The following is a 22,578-nucleotide window of genomic DNA, read 5'->3' as shown; positions in this document are numbered from 1 at the left end:
TGTGGTCAGAAGCTGACCACTTGTCTTCACCTCTGCCATCCTAGTCTACGGCAGTATCATCTCTCTTCTGGGTTCATGGAAGAGCTTTCCAACAGACTTTCCTTCCACTCTCGCCTCCCTAATGTCTATTCTCCACATAGCAGCCAGAGACGTCAAAGCCCTCCACTGGCCTCTCATCATACATAAAATACATCCAAAGCTCTTTCTACAGCATAAGGCCTACAGTGATTTTACCTCCATCATCTCCCTGGCCTCATCCGCTACTTCATTCCCCCAAATCCCTTTGACCACCCTGCTCTTCCCCAAGCAGGTCTTTACTCACATTCTTTCCTCTGCGTGGAACGTTCCTTCCTGAAACCTTTGCGTGGTTCACTCCTTCATTTCTTAAGGCCTCTGCTCAACTGTTATTTCCTTAGAGAGGCTTTTTGATGTTACCTAAGACAAGCAGCTCCCTTTACCCTCTTCCAGCTCTTCATACTACAGTGGTCCTCTGTATCCGCAGGTTTCACATCTATGGATTCAATCAACTGAGGATGGAAATTTCACAGATACAGAGGGCGGACTGTATTCATTGTACTAAGCCATTGTATATATGGGACTTGAGTATCATGGATTTTGGTATGGTGGGGTGCTCCTGGAACCAATACCCGCCCCTATAGATACTGAGGGAGAATTGTACTTACTTTATTCCATCACTATTATGTTATCTTGATTTTTGTTTCCTAATACTGTACTACCTATACATTTGTTATGATTCATATTGATTCTGCCAATGGATTGTAAGCTATTCTTATTCACTGTTTTATTCTCAGTGTCTAAAAAAAGAAGCTGGCACCCAGAATTTTTTAATAAATGAGTTTTTAATCAGTAATTTCCCTTTTTGGTTTAAGCCAGTGGGAATTGAATTTCTGTCACCAAAAACCAAAAGATTTGACTTAAAAAAGAAATGTTTGTTTATGGTTGTTATTGCTGTTACTTAACCACATGAAAAAGGAATACTCCTAACCCAATTATAACTCCAACAACACACAGGGACATGCTAGGGAATCTCTTCCAAAGAGACAGTATTCTATTAAATTGGAAACATATGCATAGAGAGAACAAAATGTCAAGTAATTTTGAAGGAACTGAACAATATAAGTGATTGCTATTTCTCAACATGAGGTTCCAGTTTTTTCAAGATTTCCAATTTGGGCTGTATAATTAAAGAAGGGACAGGGAGACAGCTCGTGGTTCACCACTACTGTAAATTGGCCACCTCTATCATACTGTGATTCTCTAGAATACCAGATTGTCAAGAAACTAACATTCATTTGTTCAACACCTATGTAATTCCTTGGATTCAATTCATCCCAGTTTGCCTGAGACTGTCCTGGTTTTAGAACCAAAAGGCCCATGTCTTGGGAAAACTCCCAGTCAGACCAAGATGGTTGGTCATCCAATAAAAATTACTCTTAGGATTTGGGCTTGAGCAACAGGGTAAATGGTAGAGTCATTTACCACGATAGAAACAAAACCTGGGAAGGAACAGCAGGAGGATATAATTAAGACTTCTTTTTTGAGACACAAAGCAGGCATCCAAGTGGTAGTTGGTTAAATGAGTCCATACTTAAAGAAGAGGCCAGAGACTGAGTTATAAGTCTTGGACCCATCATCTTATTGATAACATTTTATAGTCTTGGAATTTACTGCTATTACCCAAGGAGTGAAAATGATAAAAGTACCTACAGACGTCTCTTGAGGATTTTCACCATAAAAGAAGCTCTTCAAAAAAGTAGCGGCACAGCACGCCTCAGGCTGTTGTAAGGTCAGCCTGGCCTCTGCCACCGCAGGCTCCATCCACATTCCATACCCTTCCCTCACCCGCCCCCCCCCACCCCGGCCTGAGTGAGCCACAGCCCCCTAATCAGCTGCTACTTTAACCCCGCCCTGTCCCGAGTGAAGAACAGATGCCCTCAAGCGACCTACACACAGAGGCAGAGCCAAATCCAAAGCTGAACCCCAGGAACTGTGCAAACAAAGGAGAGAAACGGAACTCTCTCCTGCGAGAAATTTGAGAGCAGCAGGTTAAAGCTCCACAATCAACCTGACGTACGCTGCATCTGTGGAATACCTGAATAAACAACAAATCATCCCAAAATTGAGGCGGTAGATTTTGGAAGCAACTGTAGACTAGGGGTTTGCTTCTGCACGTAATTTGTTTCCGGGTTTACGTTTGTCTTAATTTAGTATTTAGAGGTTATCATCATTGGTAGATTTGTTCATTGATTTGGTTGCTCTCTTGCGTTTTTTTTTTAAATTTTTATTTATTTATTTATTTTTGGCTGTGTTGGGTCTTTGTTTCTGTGCGTGGGCTTTCTCTAGTTGCAGCGAGCGGGGGTCACTCTTCATTGCAGTGCGCGGGCCTCTCACTATCGCGGCCTCTCTTGTTGTGGAGCACAAGCTCCAGATGCGCAGGCTCGGTAGTTGTGGCTCATGGGCCTAGTTGCTTCACAGCATGTGGGATCTTGCCAGACCAGGGCTCGAACCTGTGTCCCCTGCATTGGCAGGCAGATTCTCAACCACTGCGCCACCAGGGAAGCCCCGTTTTTTTTTTTTAATATATATATATTTTTCCTTTTTCCCTTTTTGTATGTGTATGCTTGTTTGTGTGATTTTGTCTGTATAGCTTTCCTTTTCATATTTGTCCTAAGGTACTGTCTGTCCGTTTTTGTTTTTGTTTCTTTTTGTTTTTCTGTTGTTGTTTTCTTTTTAGTACAGTTTTTAGCCCTTGTTATCATTAGTGGATTTGGTTTGTGGTTTGGTTGCACTCATTTTTTTTTATTACTATTTAATTTTTTTACTTTAATAACTTTTTCTTTTCTTTTCTTTCTTCATCCCTCCTTTCTTTCTCTCTTTCTTTTTCTTTCTCCCTTTTCTTCTGAGCCATGTGGCTGACAACGTGTTGGTGCTCCACACAGGTGCCAGGCCCTGTGCCTCTGAGGTGGGAGAGTCAAGTTCAGGACATTTGTCCACCAGAGACCTCCTGGCCCCATGTAATATGAAATGGTGAAAAATCTCCCAGAGATCTCCATCTCAATGCTAAGACCCAGCTCCACTCAACGACCAGCAAGCAACAGTGCTGGACACCTGATGCCAAACAACTAGCAAGCCAGGAACACAACCTCACCCATTAGCAGAGAGGCTGACTAACATAATAATAAGGTCACAGACACCCCAAAACACATCATCAGATGTGGCCCGGCTCACCAGAAAGACAAGATCCACCTTCATCCACCAGAATACAGGCACCAGTCCCCTCCACCAGGAAGCCTACACAACCCACTGAACCCACCTTACCCACTGGGGACAGACACCAAAAACAACTAGAACTACGAACCTGCAGCCTGCAAAAAGGAGACCCCAAACACAGTAAGTTAAGCAAAATGAGAAGACAGAGAAACACACAGCAGATGAAGGAGCAAGATAAAAACCCACCAGACCAAACAAATGAAGAGGAAATAGGCAGTCTACCTGAAAAAGGATTCAGAGTAATTATAGTAAAGATGATCCAAAATCTTGGAAATAGAATAGAGAAAATACAGGAAATGTTTAACAAGGACATAGAAGAACTAAACAGAAAACAAACAATGATGAACAACACAATAAATGAAATTAAAAATTTTCTAGAAGGAATCAATAGCAGAATAACTGATGCAGAAGAAGGGATAAGTGACCTGGAAGATAAAACAGTGAAAATAACTACTGAAGAGCAGAATAAAGAAAAAAGAATGAAAAGAATTGAGGACAGTCTCAGAGACCTCTGGGACAACATTAAACGCACAAACATTCAAATTATAGGGGTGCCAGAAGAAGAGAAAAAGAAAGGGACTGAGAAAATATTTGAAGAGATTATAGTTGAAAACTTTCCTAATATGAGAAAGGAAATAGTCGATAAAGTCCAGGAAGCGCAGAGAGTCCCATGCAGGATAAATCCAGGAGAAACATGCCAAGACGCATATTAATCAAACTACCAAAAATTAAATACGAAGAAAAAATATTAAAAGCAGGAAGGGAAATACAACAAATAACATACAAGGGAACCCCCATAAGGTTAACAGCTAATCTTTCAGAAGAAATTCTACAAGCCAGAAGGTGGCAGGATGTATTTAAAGTGATGAAAGGGAAAAACATACAACCAAGATTACTCTACCCAGCAAGGTTCTCACTCAGATTTGACGGAGAAATTAAACCTTTACAGACAAGCAAAAGCTAAGAGAATTCAGTACCACCAAACCAGCTTTACAACAAATGCGAAAGGAACTTCTCTAGGCAGGAAACACAAGAGAAGGAAAAGACCTACGATAACAAACCCAAAACAATTAAGAAAATGGTAATACAAACATACATATCAATAATTACCTTAAATGTAAATGGATTAAATGCTCCAACCAATAGACACAGACTGGTTGAATGTATACAAAAACAAGACCCATATATATGCTGTCTACAAGAGAACCATTTCAGACCTGGGGACACATACAGAAGGAAAGTGAGGGGACAGAAAAAGATATTCCATGCAAATGGAAATCAAAAGAAAGCTGGAGTAGCAATACTCATATCACACAAAATAGACGTTAAAATAAAGACTATTACAAGAGACAGAGAAGGATACTACATAATGACCAAGGGATCCACCCAAGAAGAAGATATAACAATTGTAAATATTTACGGACCCAACATAGGAGCACCTCAATACATAAGGTAAACACGAACAGCCATAGAAGAGGAAATCGACAGTAAGACAATCATAATAGGGGACTTTAACATTCCACTTTCACCAATGGAAAGATCATCAAAAATGAAATAAATAAGGAAACACAAACTTTATATGACACATTAAACAAGATGGACTTAATTGATATTTATAGGACATTCCATCCCAAAACAACAGAATAGAGTTTCTTCCCAAGCGCTCATGGAACATTCTCTAGGATAGACCACATCTTAGGTCACAACTCAAGCCTTGGTAAATTTAATAAAATTGAAATTGTATCAAGTATCTTTTCCAACCATAATGCTATGAGATTAGATATCAATTACAGGAAAAAATCTGTAAAAGATACAAACACATGGAGGTTAAACAATGCACTACTAAATAACCAAGAGATGCCTGAAGAAATCAAAGAGGAAATCAGAAAATACCTAGAAACAAATGACAATCAAAACACAATGACCCAAAACCTATGGGATGCAGCAAAAGCAGTTCTAAGAGGAAATTTATAGCAATACAATCCTACCTCAAGAAACAAGAAACATCTCAAATAAACAACCTAACCTTACACCTAAAGCAATTAGAGAAAGAAGAACCAAAAAAAAACCCAAAGTTAGCAGAAGGAAAAAAATCATAAAGATCAGATCAGAAATAAATGAAAAATAAATGAAGGAAACAATAGCAAAGATCAATAAAACTAAAAGTTGGTTCTTTGAGAAGATAAACAAAATCGATAAACCATTAGCCAGACTCATAAGGGAAAAAAGGGAGAAGACTCAAATCAATAAAATTAGAAATGAAAAAGAAGTAACAACTGACACTGCAGAAATACAAACAACTGACACTGCAGAAATACAAAATACTGACACTGCAGAAAAACATAGGCAGAAATACAAAGGACCATGAGAGATTACTACAAGCAACTATATGCCAATAAATTGGACAACCTGGAACAAATGGACAAATTCTTAGAAAAGCACAACCATCTGAGACTGAACCAGGAAGAAATGGAAAATATAAACAGACCGATCACAAGCACTGAAATTGAAACTGTGATTAACAATCTTCCAACAAACAAAAGCCCAGGACCAGATGGCTTCACAGGTGAATTCTATCAAACATTCAGAGAAGAGCTAACACCTATCCTTCTCAAACTCTTCCTGAACATAGCAGAGGGAGAAAATCTTCCAAACTCATTCTATGAGGCCACCATCACCCTGATACCAAAACCAGAAAAAGATGTCACAAAGAAAGAAAACCACAGGCCAATATCACTGATGAACATAGATGCAAAAATCCTCAACAAAATACTAACAAACAGGGCTTCCCTGGTGGCGCAGTGGTTGAGAATCTGCCTGCCAATGCAGGGGACGCAGGTTCGAGCCCTGGTCTGGGAGGATCCCACATGCCGTGGAGCAACTGGGCCCGTGAGCCACAATTACTGAGCTTGCATGTCTGGAGCCTGTGCTCTGCAACAAGAGAGGCCGCGATAGTGAGAGGCCCCCACTTGCCACAACCGGATAAAGTACTCGCACAGAAACAAAGACCCAACACAGCCATAGATAAATAAATAAATTAATTTTAAAAAATACTAACAAACAGAATCTAACAGTATATTAAAAGGATCATACACCATGATCAAGTGGGGTTTATCCCAGGGAAGCAAGGATTCTTCAATACACGCAAATCAATCAATGTGATAAACCACATTAAGAAAGTGAAGGAGAAAAACTATATGATCATTTCAATAGATGCAGAAAAAGCTTTCCATAAAATTCAACACCCATTTATGATAAAAATCCTCCAGAAACTAGGCAGATTGGGAACTAACCTCAACATAATAAAGGCCATATATGACAAACCCACAGCCAACATCGCTCTGAATTGTGAAAAACTGAAACCATCTCCTCTAAGATCAGGAACAAGACAACGCTGTCCACTCTCACCATTATTATTCAACATACTTTTGGAAGTTTTAGCCACAGGAGTCAGAGAAGAAAAAGAAATAAAAGGAATCAAAATTGGAAAAGAAGAAGTAAAGCTGTCACTGTTTGCAGATGACATGATACTATACATAGAGAACCCTAAAGATGCTACCAGAAAACTACTAGAGCTAATCAATGAATTTGGTAAAGTTGCAGGATACAACATTAGCGCACAGAAATCTCTTGCTTTCCTATACATTAATGATGATAAATCTGAAAGAGAAATTAAGGAAACACTCCCATTTACCACTGCAACAAAAAGAGTAAAATATCTAGGAATAAACCTACCTAAGGAGACAAAAGACCTGTATGCAAAAAATTATAAGACACTGATGAAAGAAATTAAAGATGATACAAACAGATGGAGAGATATACCATGTTCCTGGATTGGAAGAATCAACATTGTGAAAACGACTATACTACCCAGAACAATCTACAGATTCAATGCAATCCCTATCAAACTACCACTGGCATTTTTCACAGAACTTGAACAAAAAATTTCACAATTTGTATGGAAACACAAAACCCCAAATAGCCAAAGCAATCTTGAGAACGAAAAATGGAGCTGGAGGAATCAGGCTCCCTGACTTCAGACTATACTACAAAGCTACAGTAATCAAGACAGTATGGTACTGGAACAAAAACAGACATATAGATCTATGGAACAGGATAGAAAGCCCAGAGATAAACCCACGCACATATGGTCACCTTCTCTTTGATAAAGGAGGCAAGAATATACGGTGGAGAAAAGACAGCCTCTTCAATAAGTGGTGCTGGGAAAACTGGACAGCTACATGTAAAAGAATGAAATTAGAACACTCTCTAACACCATATGCAAAAATAAACTCAAAAATGGATTAAAGACCTAAATGTAAGGCCAGACACTATAAAACTCTTAGAGGAAAACATAGGCAGAACACTCTATGACATCAATCACTGCAAGATCCTTTTTCACCCACCTCCTAGAGAAATGGAAATAAAAACAAAAATAAACAAATGGGACCTAATGAAACTTAAAAGCTTTTTCACAGCAAAGGAGACCATAAACAAGACGAAAAGACAGCCCTGAGAATGAGAAAGTATTTGCAAATGAAGCAAATGACAAAGGATTAATCTCCAAAATTACAAGCAGCTCAGGCAGCTCCATATCAAAAAAACAAATAACCCAATCCAAAATGGGCAGAAGACTTAAACAGACATTTCTCCAAAGAAGATATACAGATAGCCAACAAACACGAGAGGATGCTCAACATCACTAATCATTAGAGAAATGGAAATCAAAACTACAATGAGGTATCACCTCACATCAGTCAGAATAGCCATCATTAAAAAATCTACAAACAATAAATGCCAGGGAGGTTGTGAAGAAAAGAGAACCCTATTGCACTGTTGGTGGGAATGTAAATTGATACAGCCACTATGGAGAACAGTATGGAGGTTCCTTAAAAAACTAAAAATAGAACTACCATATGACCCAGCAATCCCACCACAGGGCATATACCCTAAGAAAACCATAATTCAGAAAGAGTCATGTACCACAATGTTCATTGCAGCTCTATTTACAGTAGCCAGGACATGGAAGCAACGTAAATGCCCATCAACAGATGAATGGATAAAGAAGATGTGGCACATATATACACTGGAATATTACTCAGCCATAAAAAGAAATGAAATTGAGTTATTTGTAGTGAGCTGGATGGACCTAGAGTCTGTCATACAGAGTGAAGTAAGTCAGAAAGAGAAAAAAACAAATACCGTATGCTAACACATATATATGGAATCTAAAAAAAAAAAAGGTTATAAAGAACCTAGGGGCAGGACGAGAATAAAGACGCAGACGTAGAGAATGGACTTGAGGACGTGGGGACGGGGAAGGGTAAGCTGGGATGAAGTGAGAGAGCGGCATGGACATATATACACTACCAAATGTAAAATAGCTAGTGGGAAGCAGCTGCATAGCACAGGGAGATCAGCTCGGTGCTTTGTGACCACCTGGAGGGGTGGGATAGGGAGGGTGGGAGGGAGACGCAAGAGGGAGGAGATATGGGGATATATGTATAGCTAATTCACTTTGTTATAAAGCAGAAACTAACACACCACTGTAAAGCAATTATACTCCAATAAAGATGTTAAAAAATTAATTAATTAAAAAAGGAAACAAAATAAAGTAGCTGCCTGAGCACACTCTTTCAACACCTGTGATGCATGATGACCCAGATAAACTGAAATAGGCCTCAGGTGGTAGGACAAGTCGTTTTTTAATGTGGTAAAAGGCTTTTTGTTTGGGGGAATATAATATCCAAACCCAGCATCCTCCATTTTAGTTTTTCATTCAATCAAGTCACTCAGTATTCTAAACAAAATCAGTGGTTCATGGTTCAAAGTGGTCTCTGATAGAAGACTCTAGTACACCCTCTCTAAACTTATCGTCAGGATATACATAAAGATAATTCTTTTAAAAGATTCACAACTTGGAAACCAAGACTGTCAGGAAACATAAAAACAGGATGTGAGAGGAATTGACACTAATTATTAAGTAGATAGAACTAGAACAGGAAAAACTCAGCCAGCACAGCTCAACTTTGCTTCAGGAACGAGAGAATTTGATCAAAGACATTTGTTACTTCCGGATTAACATGGCAGAGAGAAAAAGGCATTTACTCTTGCTCCCTTCTGAATTTTTACTGGGACTACAGGAGGCGTTTTATTTCAGATGTAAGACCAAGAGTAAGAAAAGAACATAAAAGTATGAGACATCAGCACATTTTTTTAACTGAAATGTAAATTAAAAAGAGCCAACTCACTCACCAGACCTTAGCGCGCTGGATCCCCAAGCAGCTGCGGGGAAAGCTCAGAAACAGCCCGGTTTATATCGCAGTTGTTAACACCTGATAATCTCATTTAAGCATGGTGGCACCTGATGCTTCTGATGTAGTGGTGAAGGCGGGGCTCCATAGAGGAGCGTTTGTTAAAAGTTTGTTCCAGAAGCTGTTAGTGCCTCAATGCCATCCCCTAATCTAGCAGCTAGATGCCTTTCCCTCTCCAATGCTGGCAGAAGAGGGAAGCTTTGTTTTCTAAAATTGTAAAACAGCCATTTTTCAGACCAGGGAGAGTCTGGCACAGTTAAGGGTAGGAGGACGCTAATGAGAACAGATGAATTCAGTGAATATTTACATCCAGATTGCTGAGTCCACCTCAAATGCATACGTATCCCTGTCTAAATGTGATAACTAAAACTGTAAAACTCTTTTTCCAGCATGTTATTTTTTGGCCACACCACTCGGCATGTGGGAACCTAGTTCCCCAGCCAGGGATCGAACCCATGACCCCTGCATTGGAGGCGCAGAGTCTTCACCACTGGACCACCAGGGAAGTCCCAAACTATAAAACTTTTAGATGAAAATATGTGTTAATCTTTATATCTTTTAATTTGGCAATGATTTCTTAGATATGACACCAAATATACAAGCAATCCAAGAAAAAATAAATTGGACTTATTCAACATTAAAAACATGGGGCTTCAAAGGACTCTATCAAGAAAGTGAAAAGACAACCCACAGAGTGGAAAAAAACATTGGCTTATCATCTAGCTGGTAAATACCTAGTATGAAGAATATATAAAGAACTATTACAATTAAACAATAAAATGATAGTAGCTCAGTTTTTAAATGGGCACAGGGTTTGAACAGACATTTCTTCAAATGGCAATAAACACATGAAAAGATGCTCAACATCGTTAGTCATTAGAAATGCTAATCAAAACCGCAGTGAGATGTCCACTAGCATGGCTATAATCAAAAAGAGACAAGTTTTAGTGAGAATGTGGAGAAACTGGAGCCCTCACCATTGCTGGTGGAAATTTTAAAGGGAGCAGCTGCTTTGGAAAATGGTTTGGCGTTTATTCAAAATGTTAAGCATCAAGTTACCATGAGATCTAGCTATTTCACTCCTAGGTATACAGCCAAGAGAAATGAACACATATGTCCACACAAAAACTTGGACTCCAATGTTCATGACAGCATTATTCACAATAAACAAAAAGTGGGAAAAAAACAAATCTCTGTCAACTAATGAATGGATAAACAGGATGTATACCCATACAATGGAATATTACTCAATTACAAAAAGGAATGATGCTCTGATATGTGTTACAACACAGATAACTCTTGGTAACATTATGCTAGTAAAAGAAGCCACGAAAGACCACATGTTGTATGACTGCATTTACATGAAGTGTCCAGAATAGGCTAATCTATAGAGAAAGTAGGCTAGTGGTTGTCACGGGCAGGAGAAAAAAGGACAGAGGGTGTGACTCTAATGGACGTGGGGTTTCTTTGGGGAATTAGCAGTGATCAATACACAGTGTTGTGGATATGTTAAAAACCATGGAAATATATGCTTTAAAAGAGTGAACTACGTGAATTATGTTTCAATAAAGCTGTTGTTGGGAAAAAAAAGATGACATAGTTATAAAAAGAAAATTTTAATCAAAAAAAATTCCCCCCAGTGTTAACATATTTGGTGGGGAGAGATGAAGTAAAATTGTGTTAAACTTCTCACATATTTGTATTTCCCTTACGATTTTAACATTTGGAGGAATAAAGAAAGCTTTGGTAAAACATAAAGACAATAAGAAGATAAAAGAAAAAAAAAAGGACAGTAGAGAAAATTTGTACCAAAAGCAGAGCAAAAATTAAATTAAAAAAAAGAGTAAGACAAATATACCAGCGATCCCACTATATCAAAATTGGTTCAATTCTCCCACTAAAGACAAAAGTTCTCAAACTGGGCCATGTGAAAACCTAGCTGTTGTTTACCATTATAGAGGCCCCATTCAAGTAGAAATGGAACAAACTTTACTGAAGAGTAAGGTATTTTAAAATCTCTTTCATTTTCCTCTTTTTTATTTTCGTATATAGAAACCTTCATTCCCAGAGTCATCCCAGTTTAAGAACAGTCTATTCTTTATCCATTGTTCACTCTAGTCCTCCTGATGGGAAATGAATGCTCCTCATGGCAGACACACTTGGCTCCTTAAGCAACAACCATTCTTCCTTTTTCCTTGATAATCCACCCTGATTTTGTTAAAATATCAACCTCAGGGAAGGCCAGCTTAGCCTCCCCACCTCACCTAAGGAAGGAACCCTGATTATTCTAAGCCAATAAATATAACCTTGTCCCTTTACCAGTGACTGCTTTAGGAAAGGACAAGTGACACAATTCTGAACAAAGAGACATGAGGGGAAATCTGCTAGGGACATTCTGGGAAAGTTTTTCTTTGTAAAAGAAGGTTTTCTTCCCCTTGAATAATATTGTGTATTATTCAAGGGGAATAATTATTCAGAGCACTCTTGCAAACATGATGGGGGAGAAGTGTGTAGGTGATGATGTGAAGATTAGGTAGAGCAGAAAGATATGGAAAATCTGGGTCCTTGATGATTTTGAACCATAAACTTAACAACCCCTAAAACAGCCATATTTTTGGATTTAAAAGATAACACATTTTTGTTATCAATCACTTTTTTTTTTAAACTTCCAGACAAAATCATCTTAAGCAACTCATTCTTTACTTGAGATATAAATACCCATAACTTTGGATAGTTTTACGTTTAGGTGATGGATTTAGGGAAGATCCACATGGAACTGAATTATTTGGGGGCTCAAAAATGTTTGAAATGATTGAAATCATCTAATTAGTGGTGGTATAGAGCAAGGGCAATCAAAATAAGAGAGCAAACCCTCCAAAAGCAAACCTCAGAAGTCTCCCCTGGGTCTTTATTTATTAGTGATTCCAGTGTGTGTGTGTGTGTGTGTGTGTGTGTGTGTGTGCGCGCGCGCGCACGCGCGCGTGTGTGCATTTTAGGGATTTATGATGATGAGTGTCAGGGATGGAGATTAGGAGGAGAATAGAAAAAAAGTGGAAATATTGGGATTCATCTATAAAACCTGGTGAAATTGTCTTTTTTAATAGGTCTTGAAATCTGGTAGAGTCAGTCCCATACTTTCTCAGAACATCTTGAAGCCAATAAAACCCCCTAATATTATGTGACCAAACTCTTCTCTAATTTCTTTTTACATATTGGGACCCTTATGTGTCATGAGTACAATGTAGTTAAATTATATAATAAGAAAAGATTAACAAATTCAGTGACATGGAAATAAACACACACACACAGCAAATGCAAACTCCTAAATTACTTCTGGTTCAAAGAAAGAATATAAACTAAAACCGCAGAGTATTTAAAAAGTAATGATATTGAGAATGCAACTTACCTAAACTTCAGTGATATGGCAAAAGCTGTACTGAGGAAAAAAAAAATCCACAGCCTAAACGCTTGCATTTATTATAACGAAGGAATAAAATCAACTTGAGAAACTAGAAAAATTGCAACAAAAGTTAGCTAAGAAAAATAGAAATGAGGAAATTATAAGGATAAAAGAACAAAATAATAGAATATTAATGGGATAAATAGCATAAATTCTTGGTTTTGTTTTTTTTTTTAGTACGTGGGCCTCCCACTTCTGTGGCCTCTCCCGTTGCGGCGCGCAGGCTCCGGACGCGTAGGCTCAGCGGCCATGGCTCACGGGCCCAGCCGCTCCGCGGCATGTGGGATCCTCCCGGACCGGGGCATGAACCCGTGTCCCCTGCATCGGCAGGCAGACTCTCAACCACTGCGCCACCAGGGAAGCCCCATAAATTCTTTTTGAAAATACAAGATATTGGGTCTTTAAAATATATAACAGTGATGGATGGTAACTAGACCTTTGGTGGTGATCACTTTGTAGTGTATACAGATCTCAAATTATAATGTTGTACACCTGAAATTTACACAGTGTTCTATATCAGTTTCACCTCAAGTTTTTTTTAAAGACCAGAAATGTAACAGGTTTTCCTGTTTTCAACCTCTAGTGATATTTCAAGCTATCAGAAAGTGGCAGTATGAAGCAGCCTAATGAGGCATACATCATATATAGTTTTTATTCATCTTCTACCAAGCGGTATTATGTGTGTTCACTTATGAAATGCACAAGCACACACAGAAAAACACCAAACCATAAAAGTCTAAAAGGTTATTTAAATGTTTCACAAGTACCTGTCTGGCAATGAATAAAATCACTTCTTTTTTCCTGTGCCTTTGTATGTGAAATATATATATACATATATATATATATATATATATATATATACACACATACACCTTCTGCCAGAGATTAATCAAAAAGTAAGTGAAAGTCTAAATACATAACATCAGGAATGGTGAAAATTCTCTAGAAACACATAAGCAAGCAAAATTTACTTAATAACAGGTAGAGCTCTTGAGTAAAGGAAGAACTATGGAAGAAATAAATTGTTTCCAATGAATTATTTCAATAAAGATTAGTCCCAGATAGTTGCCTCAGTAAGTTTGATCATATATTTAAAGGTGAGATGATTCCATTTCAAATGAAATTCTTCCCAATTCATTTTGCAAACAAGACATAACCTTTGCATAAAAATGTTAGAAAGCAAAGCAAAATTAAAACCACAGACTAATTTTACCTAAACCCTAAAACTCAAGCCTCAATAGAAACCATTCTCTGAGTCCTGAGATTCAATAAGCCATATTTTAACCATTTACTTAGCTACAACTTAACAGAGACAAATTTCCAGCCCATACCTTATCTGACTCAACCAATTTCACATTCTGAGATTTGACACTTGCAGCTCTCCATGTCCATTTGCCAAACGCAAGACTCATTTGACTACAAGTGACTTCTCACTTCGTTGAGCAGAAAGGGAAATTATTGACTCGTGTAATGGCCCAGTCCAGGGATATGATGGCGGCAGGAATGGCTGGATCCAAGGATGCAAGAAATGGCAGAAGGGTGGGCCACGACATGCGATTATTCAGTGTGTGCACTACACATCTGTAACCAGCCCAGCCTCTACTCTGAAAATCAAGCCCTCTGGAATGAGCTACGTCTACCCAGAGAGAGAGGCCAGTTTTCCTTCGCACAAAGGTGGAATTCCCTAGGTGAAATCTGAAACTGCCCTCCAAACACGGAGGGCAAGGAAAGCAGAAGAAAGAGGCACATCACTCCCGATTGATAAGTGGCAGTTTTAACAAGCAAGGGAACTTACATAGGAGGCTTGTCTTGGGTGGCTGCAAAACGAGTAGATCTCTGGGCCCACCAGAATCTTAAAAGTTTATATAGAGGCCTTAACAGGGTTCAGTCACATATTCAGTCCAGATGGTCTCAGCAACAGTGCTCTCTCAAGGCTGCATCCTTGGAACTGGCTCACACTGTGGGGAGCCATGGGCAGAACATACATTCCAAGGATGGGAGGAGGTAGGGAGCTGCCTATTGCCCGAGTCCAGCTCACGGGTCAACCGGCGGTCACATTCTCCCCACAACCTCCTCCAGCGGTGTTTATTTGCCAAGCTCGGCTCTCATCTAAAGAAGACAGTTTTCTCTAATTATCAAACATCTCCATTTAGGCAGGCAAAGGCCACAGCGTGGGATGCAGTCTGCCTCTCTGATGGCTTCATGTACAGAAAGTCTGTCCGTGTAGTGACACTGATCAAAATGATGGTGGACAGCCCTAAGCTTGCTCTCTTCCTGGTGCCTGAAATTCAAAAAGGTGAATGTACCCCTTTTCCAGATAATTGTATTTTTAAAATCCCTTGATACGTTCTCATTGACAAAACCCGAGTCAGGTTACCTGGTTGGCAACTCTTTAAACACATAGACTCAGAGCTGGAAAAAGGAGACAGTGAAAACTTAGGATGCTGTTTCCAAAGATGAGGTTAGGGATGGTGGGTAAAACAAACCTTGCAGCTACTTCTCATAATCATCAAGACCATTATCATCTGACTTGGTATTTGCATGCCACCTTACTGGCTGGGTTTTCCTCACAGTGTTAATGGGAAGATCAAATGATAGATCCTGCAAAATAGTGTGTGGTCACAGAGCTGTAAACAGATACAAAAGACTGTTGACACCTCAAACTTCATATATACATACACCCCATATACAGCATACACATATTATCTTGATTCTCACCCTTGCCAGGTGTAAAAAGATGTTTCATTCTGGCATTTTGGTTTGGTATAATATTTCTTGCTGTACAGAGGGATAGTGTGGCCAGCTTCTCCTACTGAAGATGATCAGAACTCTGCCAAGAGAACTTCATTCGGTGAATTAAAATTGGTGGGAGTTTTTGTTTGTTTATCCTGCAAAACTTGTTCTTGTGCTTCAAACTGTTTTGCGGGCCTCTCACTGTTGTGGCCTCTCCCGTTGCGGAGCACAGGCTCCGGACGCGCAGGCTCAGCGGCCATGGCTCAAGGGCCCAGCCACTCCACGGCATGTGGGATCTTCCCGGACCGGGGCACGAACCCGTGTCCCCTGCATCGGCAGGCGGACTCTCAACCACTGTGCCACCAGGGAAGCCCATTCAAACTGTTAAGTCAGACTTTTTCCATGGTGGAAACAAGACCCTGTGGATTGAACTTGAGATTGATTTGAGTGGAGTTGGGGCTGGGGGAGGAGTGAGGAGGAGAAGGGAGGGGTGGAAAGCAATGATTAGAACTCTACACTGACATTACTCTGTTTTCCAAATTTTCTTTTAACTGCTCTTCCAATATATTCAGAAAAGGTGAAACTGCTTGTCCCTGTAGTGAAGAGCCCCTGCTATACAGTATTGTTTTGAAAAAATTGCAAGGCATGAAGTCAAGAGATCCTGACCCTGAATTCAAGAAGCCTCCTTTATCCCACACCTAGGGAGCCGTGAAAATCCCAAGGTTGGTGCTGTGGTCTCCTTACCCCTGGGGAAAAAAAACCTTCATAGTCAAATCAAGAAGGCAGGAATCACTTCACACTCAGCAGGTGAGTGTCCCATTTAGGGGTGGTGTGTGTATGTAAGAGGGAGAGAGAGAGCGAGAGCGCGAGCGCGCGCGCACACGAGAAAGAGAGAGAGAGAGAGAGAGAGAGTTAACCGAAGCCTGAAAATCAAGAAATACATGCTTGCCATCGTCATGCTATTAGAAGAGTATGTAAATAATCTTACAGATAATGTCTTTGTCTGACCTTTTACCTTGATTTTATAGAAAGCATAGATACCTATCTAACCAAATTTTCAACTCTGGGCAGTGTCAGTGAAAATAATCAATAAACAATCTATAATAGGAATAGAAAGGAGTTTTGTTTGAGCCAAAGTGAGGTCTACAACCCTGAAGACAGCCTCTTAGATAACTCTGAGGAACTTCTCCAGAGAAGCATGGTTTTCAGCAGTTTTATATATTGTCAGAACAAAGAACATCAAACAAATCAGGGATGCATTCCTTCAAAGTTTCAAAAAAAAAAAAAAAACAGATCAGCACATACACAGTGAGTCAGTATGGCCTTGGCACCTGGGAAGAGAATCTTATGATCAAAGGAGTACCAGCACTGATGTCCCAGGAAGGGAGGCATTTAATCTTTATTTTTAGCATGGACATTCTTTACTTCTGGACAGTGTGCCCTTTTCTTTAATAATTAAAGCAGAAGTGCAATGTATGTTTTATAGCCACAAACAGGCTGTTTCAGTTAGCACAAACTTAAAGTTAACTCCTATGTAAGACAGAATGACTTCTCCGTATCTCAACATGTGAAAATTTCTTTTATCAGAAGCCAGAATGAAAATAAACCTCCTTTCAGGGCAGTGGGAGGCGTAATGCAACATAGTGATGGTGTGTATGACAGAGGGGATGAGTTAGATGACACCTTTCTATTTGACTCTGCACTTCTTTCTGGGTATGAAAATGTCCAGACTTACGCTGAGTTCATGGAAGAAAGAACAGTGCTGTGAAAATAGTGCAAAGTAGAAAAACTTCCACTTCTCTGTTTACTCTTTACCTGGTTAAGCACTGAGTTGCTTGGCAACTATGTCTGGGCTTCCTTGGCTTCCTCGGTTAAAAGGACAAAACACTGTACCTGAGGTTTGTTGTAAAACTGAAATAAGCTAATAAATGACACATGTTCAAGACTGCAGTAGGCTAAGACGTGAGGCAGGTCAATTGATGTGCTTTTCCACAAATATATTAAAGATACATCTGCAGTGTGGAAGAAAAGAGGCTGAAGGGGGCTCATTTTAGAAAGCCAGCAAAGAAATATTTTCCTTAAGGTTGTACGTGTTAAGAAACTACATGATGTCCCAATGACTTTCCGTCAAACACTCCCACAGAATTGGCAAAATCCATGTGACGTAAGTCAATTACAATTGATTCACTGGATCCGATTAACTCCCAAACTCAACACATTCTAGGCAGTCAAACACCCCAGCCTTGCCGCACAGTTTCATGGGGCTCCCAGGGCGTTGCCTTCCACCAGAATCGATTTCCACTTTGCCCATTCTTCCCAAGATGGTGTTAACACTTCCCTTGTGTGTACTACCATCCTACAGGCACTGGTTACCAATCTTGCACCATATGATGCTTGTAGGGAGGGTAACAGGACTTAAAACAAGGAAAAGGCGACTCAGAGTGAGTATTTTACCAGACATCGTTCAGCTTGTAAGTGTCCCAGTCAGAACTTAGATTCTCTAAGTGTATTTCTCATGTTCTTTTTAGCCCAGAAGGGAGGTCGTAGGACTTTATTTGTTCCTTGGTTATAGTATTTACCAAAGTTAGCTTATGTTTTTTTTATTTTCAGCTTTATTGAGGCATAACTGGCAAATAAAATTGTGAAAGCCTAGCTTCTAATTGGTGTTTCATATTAATGCACGAGAAAGATGGTTTCCTGAGAGACAGTCATGTTCACCTCTGGAAATCTCCTCCAGCATTCATAACAGCGCCTGGGAGGTTTCCGACACTCAGTATTGAGTGGTTGGTTAGTTTAATGCTTTAAGTGGTAAAGACAGCATTTTATCAACCACACTGCCTTGTTAAAGAACAAAAGGAGGCACCACCACCACTGCCCTAAACATTTTTTGAACTGAGACTTTCTAGGAAATCTTGGAAGTTGGTTATCTGGGCAGTAAGTTTCAAACGCACCCTCCCCTCCGCCTGTTTTTCTTCCTCTCCAGCCCTCAGCCCCATTCCTCTGGCAGTATTTTTCCCTTAATAGGAAAAAGGCTATAGAGGAGACTGCTTGTATTAAAGAAATGTCTCAGCTTTTAACATCTTGACTTTAGCACAGATTTTCTTTCCAGGAGCTGTCTCTTGCAGGTTTCTTTGGGCTATCTTTGCCTGATTTTGTATCCTAGTAATTGTCACGGTAAAAGATCATTCCTTTGCTCTTCAAATGTATCACACTACATTTGCTTCTATTTACACAGACCTCTTTCACATAAGGGGTAGAGGCACAGTTATTTACATCTACATATGTATGTATATATAATGGATTTTTTTTTCCCCCACACAAATCTCCCTGGCTTTCCATCTCTTCTTTAAAACCTTCAGGCAGATTATATCAATGCTTCATCACACTTCCATTGTCCAGGCAACAGACAATACCCTGAATGGTTCCAAAAGAAAATCACTACCTGCTGATAGCCAGGGTAGATGTCACTTACCAGATGTCTGGCTTTCATTGTCGCTAACTTGTTTAATTTCTGCACCCAGCAACGAAAGTGTTTTGATCTTTCAAAGCAGAATGTGCGCTGTACCAATTGATTCCAAATGGCCTCTCTTTAGATTGAATTTTTATTTTATTTGGTTGAATGATTCTCTTTCATTGAAACCTGTATTTATGTGGGAAATTCAGATGCATGCCACTTTGCATTTCAAGAAAAAAGAATCTTTGTGTTTATGAAATCACTTTTGAGTTGCAATTACAGTTATTTGTCTCTGAGATACACAACATGTAATTGGGTTAACACTGTTAATGAGTGACTAGTGTTATTGTTAATGAGTTACTAGTGATAGTTTCAATGTTTCACCCCCAGCAGGTGGTAAATACAATATGTTAACACAGATAATTATGTTAATGTTGCAAATATCCACAGACCAAGGAAGTCACTAAAAACATACAACTAAGAGGTTAAAAGGGACACACACATGAAATGGACTTCTACCCAAAGATGCATGTCTCCCCTTCATAGAAACTTTGTTCTGTAACTCAGTGCCCAGTTCTGTTCATTCACAGAGCATCTCCATATCTCACCAGAGACATACCACCAGAGACAAGAGGCTGATTTTATCTACAAACAATAAATGCTGGAGAGGGTGTGGAGAAGAAGTAATCCTCCTGTTAGTGGGAATGTAAATTGGTGCAGCCACTATGGAGAACAGTATGGAGGTTCCTTAAAAAACAAAAAATAGAGCTACCATATGATCCTGCAGTCCCACTCCTGGGCATATCTCCACAGAAAATCATAATTCGAAAAGATACATGCACCCCAGTGTTCACTGCAGCACTATTTACAATAGCCAAGACACGGAAGTGACCTAAATGTCCATCAACAGATGAATGGATAAAGATATGGTACATACATGCAATGGAATATTACTCAGCCACAAAAAAGAATGAAATAACGCCATTTGCAGCAACATGGATGGACGTAGAGATCACACTAAGTGAATTAAGTCAGAGAAAGTGATATCATATCATATGATATCACTTGTATGTGGAATCTAAAAAAAAAGTTATAAATGAACTTATTTACAAAACAGAAACAGCCTCACAGACCTAGACAAATTTATGGTTACTAAAGGGGAAAGGTGGGGGAGGGGATAAATTATGAGTTTGGGATTAACATATATACACTACTATATATGAAATAATCAACAAGGACCTGTATAGCACAGGGAACTCTATTCCATATTCTGTAATAATCTATATGGGAAAAGAATCTGAAAAGAAATAGATATATGTATATGTATAACTGAATCACTTTGCTGTACACTTGAAACTAACACAACATTGTAAATCAACTCTATTCCAACATAAAATAAATTTAAAAAAAAGAAGGCTGATTTCACCTGGTTTTGGACACCATCAACATGGGCAAGTGATAGACTTTAATACTTTGGGCTTGAGATCCTTAACTTGGTAGGATAAACACCATCCAGGCAGTCAACAGGAATTTTATCATTCCATCCTGACAAAGTCATCGTGTGGAACATTTAAAGTAACAAATAGACAATCTGGTTCCTGTCTACAAGAAGCTTACAAAACTTTAGAGAAACAAGATGTATATATGTGAAATGGTTGGCAAGACACAAGAACCAAACATGTAGTAGAGACAATATGGAACCTGCAAGAAAGAAAATGTGGGCCGGAGACACTGGAAAAGTTTTTATGAAGAAGGAAGTTTCTATCAGTTAGAGATTTTTTTTTTTTTTTGCCTGAAATCTTAGAATGCCTAACTAATAGGGGCTTCAACAGTGAAAACATTTAAATCTTTCACATATTAAGTTTGAAGTTAGGAAATTCCAGCACTGAAACAGCAGCTTAAGGGTGTCATCAAGGACCCGAAATACTTTGTCTTTTCCTCTCTTCCTTCTTCAAAATGTCAGTATTATAAAATATAGGATCACCAGGTGGCTGCTGCTGCTCTGACCATCACATTCTCATCCATGGGCATCTAAAAGTTAGCGGGAAAAAAAGAAACTTCTCCTTCTAAGAAAGGAGGAGATGTCCCTTCACATCTCATTAGCCAGAACTACTGCTATGTTCAGCTCTTGAACCAGCGCAAAGGGGAACAGCAGTCATGATTGCTGTGAAAGGGTTAGGCCAGCCATGGCCTATTGAGTTGCACCTGGAGCAACTAGTGTTATGGGTCCAGAGGCAATAGAACCAAACCAGGCTCCTAATTAGTAAAAAAAAAAAAAAAAGAGCAAGATGTTGAGCAGAGAACCAAGAACTAAGGCAAAGCTCCCATTCGTTCCCAGGTCATGGTCTTCGTAGGAGCATGCAAACTAGAGGGTGGAAGGCTGAGGCTGGGGTAGAAATCAAGCGCCAAAGACTCTGCAGTTAGGTTCCCAAACCAGCTCCACACCTCCCCCCATCAAAAAAAAAAAAAAAAAAAAAAAAGCAACAAGAAAACTACAGGCTTGAGGTATATTGGCTGGAAAAATGGTACAGCAGCATCAGGTGGGTTTCCCATAGCACTTCTTGGCTGGTGATAACTTTTTGTCACTTAGTGTTTGCTGTATCTCTCAGATGATAATTTTGAAATAGCTCAGAGCACCAAGTGTTACATCTGAGACAGATTTACTTAGATGGCTGAATTCCACCAGTGAATCATAGAACTTGGACCTTTCCAACAACGCTGGCCCTACACATAAATGTTCACCAGAATGACCAGGAGACCTTTCCAAAAATAGGTATTACCAGACCCTGCACCAAGACCTGAGCCAAACTTCCAAGAGTTAGAGCCCATAAAAATTGCTCAGAGTGCTGTTAGGGCCATAAAAGCCAACTGATTGCTTGTTGTGGCAGTGCTTTCTCTAGGCTACGCCACAGTAACCATCCGAAACCCCGAGTGCATTACAACTACAAGGGTTTATTTCTCACTCAGGTTACACCTCAGCTGTGGGTTGACAATGGCTGCATGGTTTTGCTCCATTCATCTTCCCCATCCTGAGGATCAAGTCCAGTATTTCTTGACCTTTCCTAAATCTGTGTACTGTATGTATATCTGTGCCTCATATGTAAAAAGAGTAAGATTTTTTTGCCTCCCCAAAGTCAATTTTACCCCACTTCGGGGTGCTATCACCCCCATTAAGAGTGAATGATCTAAACTGAAGAAGTAGCCCCCATCCTGTGCTCAGGGAAAACATTGATGGGTAAACCCTGGGATGGCTTTTAGAGGTTCTGATTGGACATGGCTATGTCATGTCTGCTCACATGCTGCTGGCCAAATCAGGTCACAGGGCC

Source organism: Aethalodelphis obliquidens, unplaced genomic scaffold (assembly GCF_003676395.1).
Source record: "Aethalodelphis obliquidens isolate GAN/ISIS:26980383/991018 unplaced genomic scaffold, ASM367639v1 scaffold19, whole genome shotgun sequence".
Classification (NCBI taxonomy): domain Eukaryota; kingdom Metazoa; phylum Chordata; class Mammalia; order Artiodactyla; family Delphinidae; genus Aethalodelphis; species Aethalodelphis obliquidens.
Note: the sequence above shows the minus strand (reverse complement) of the source record.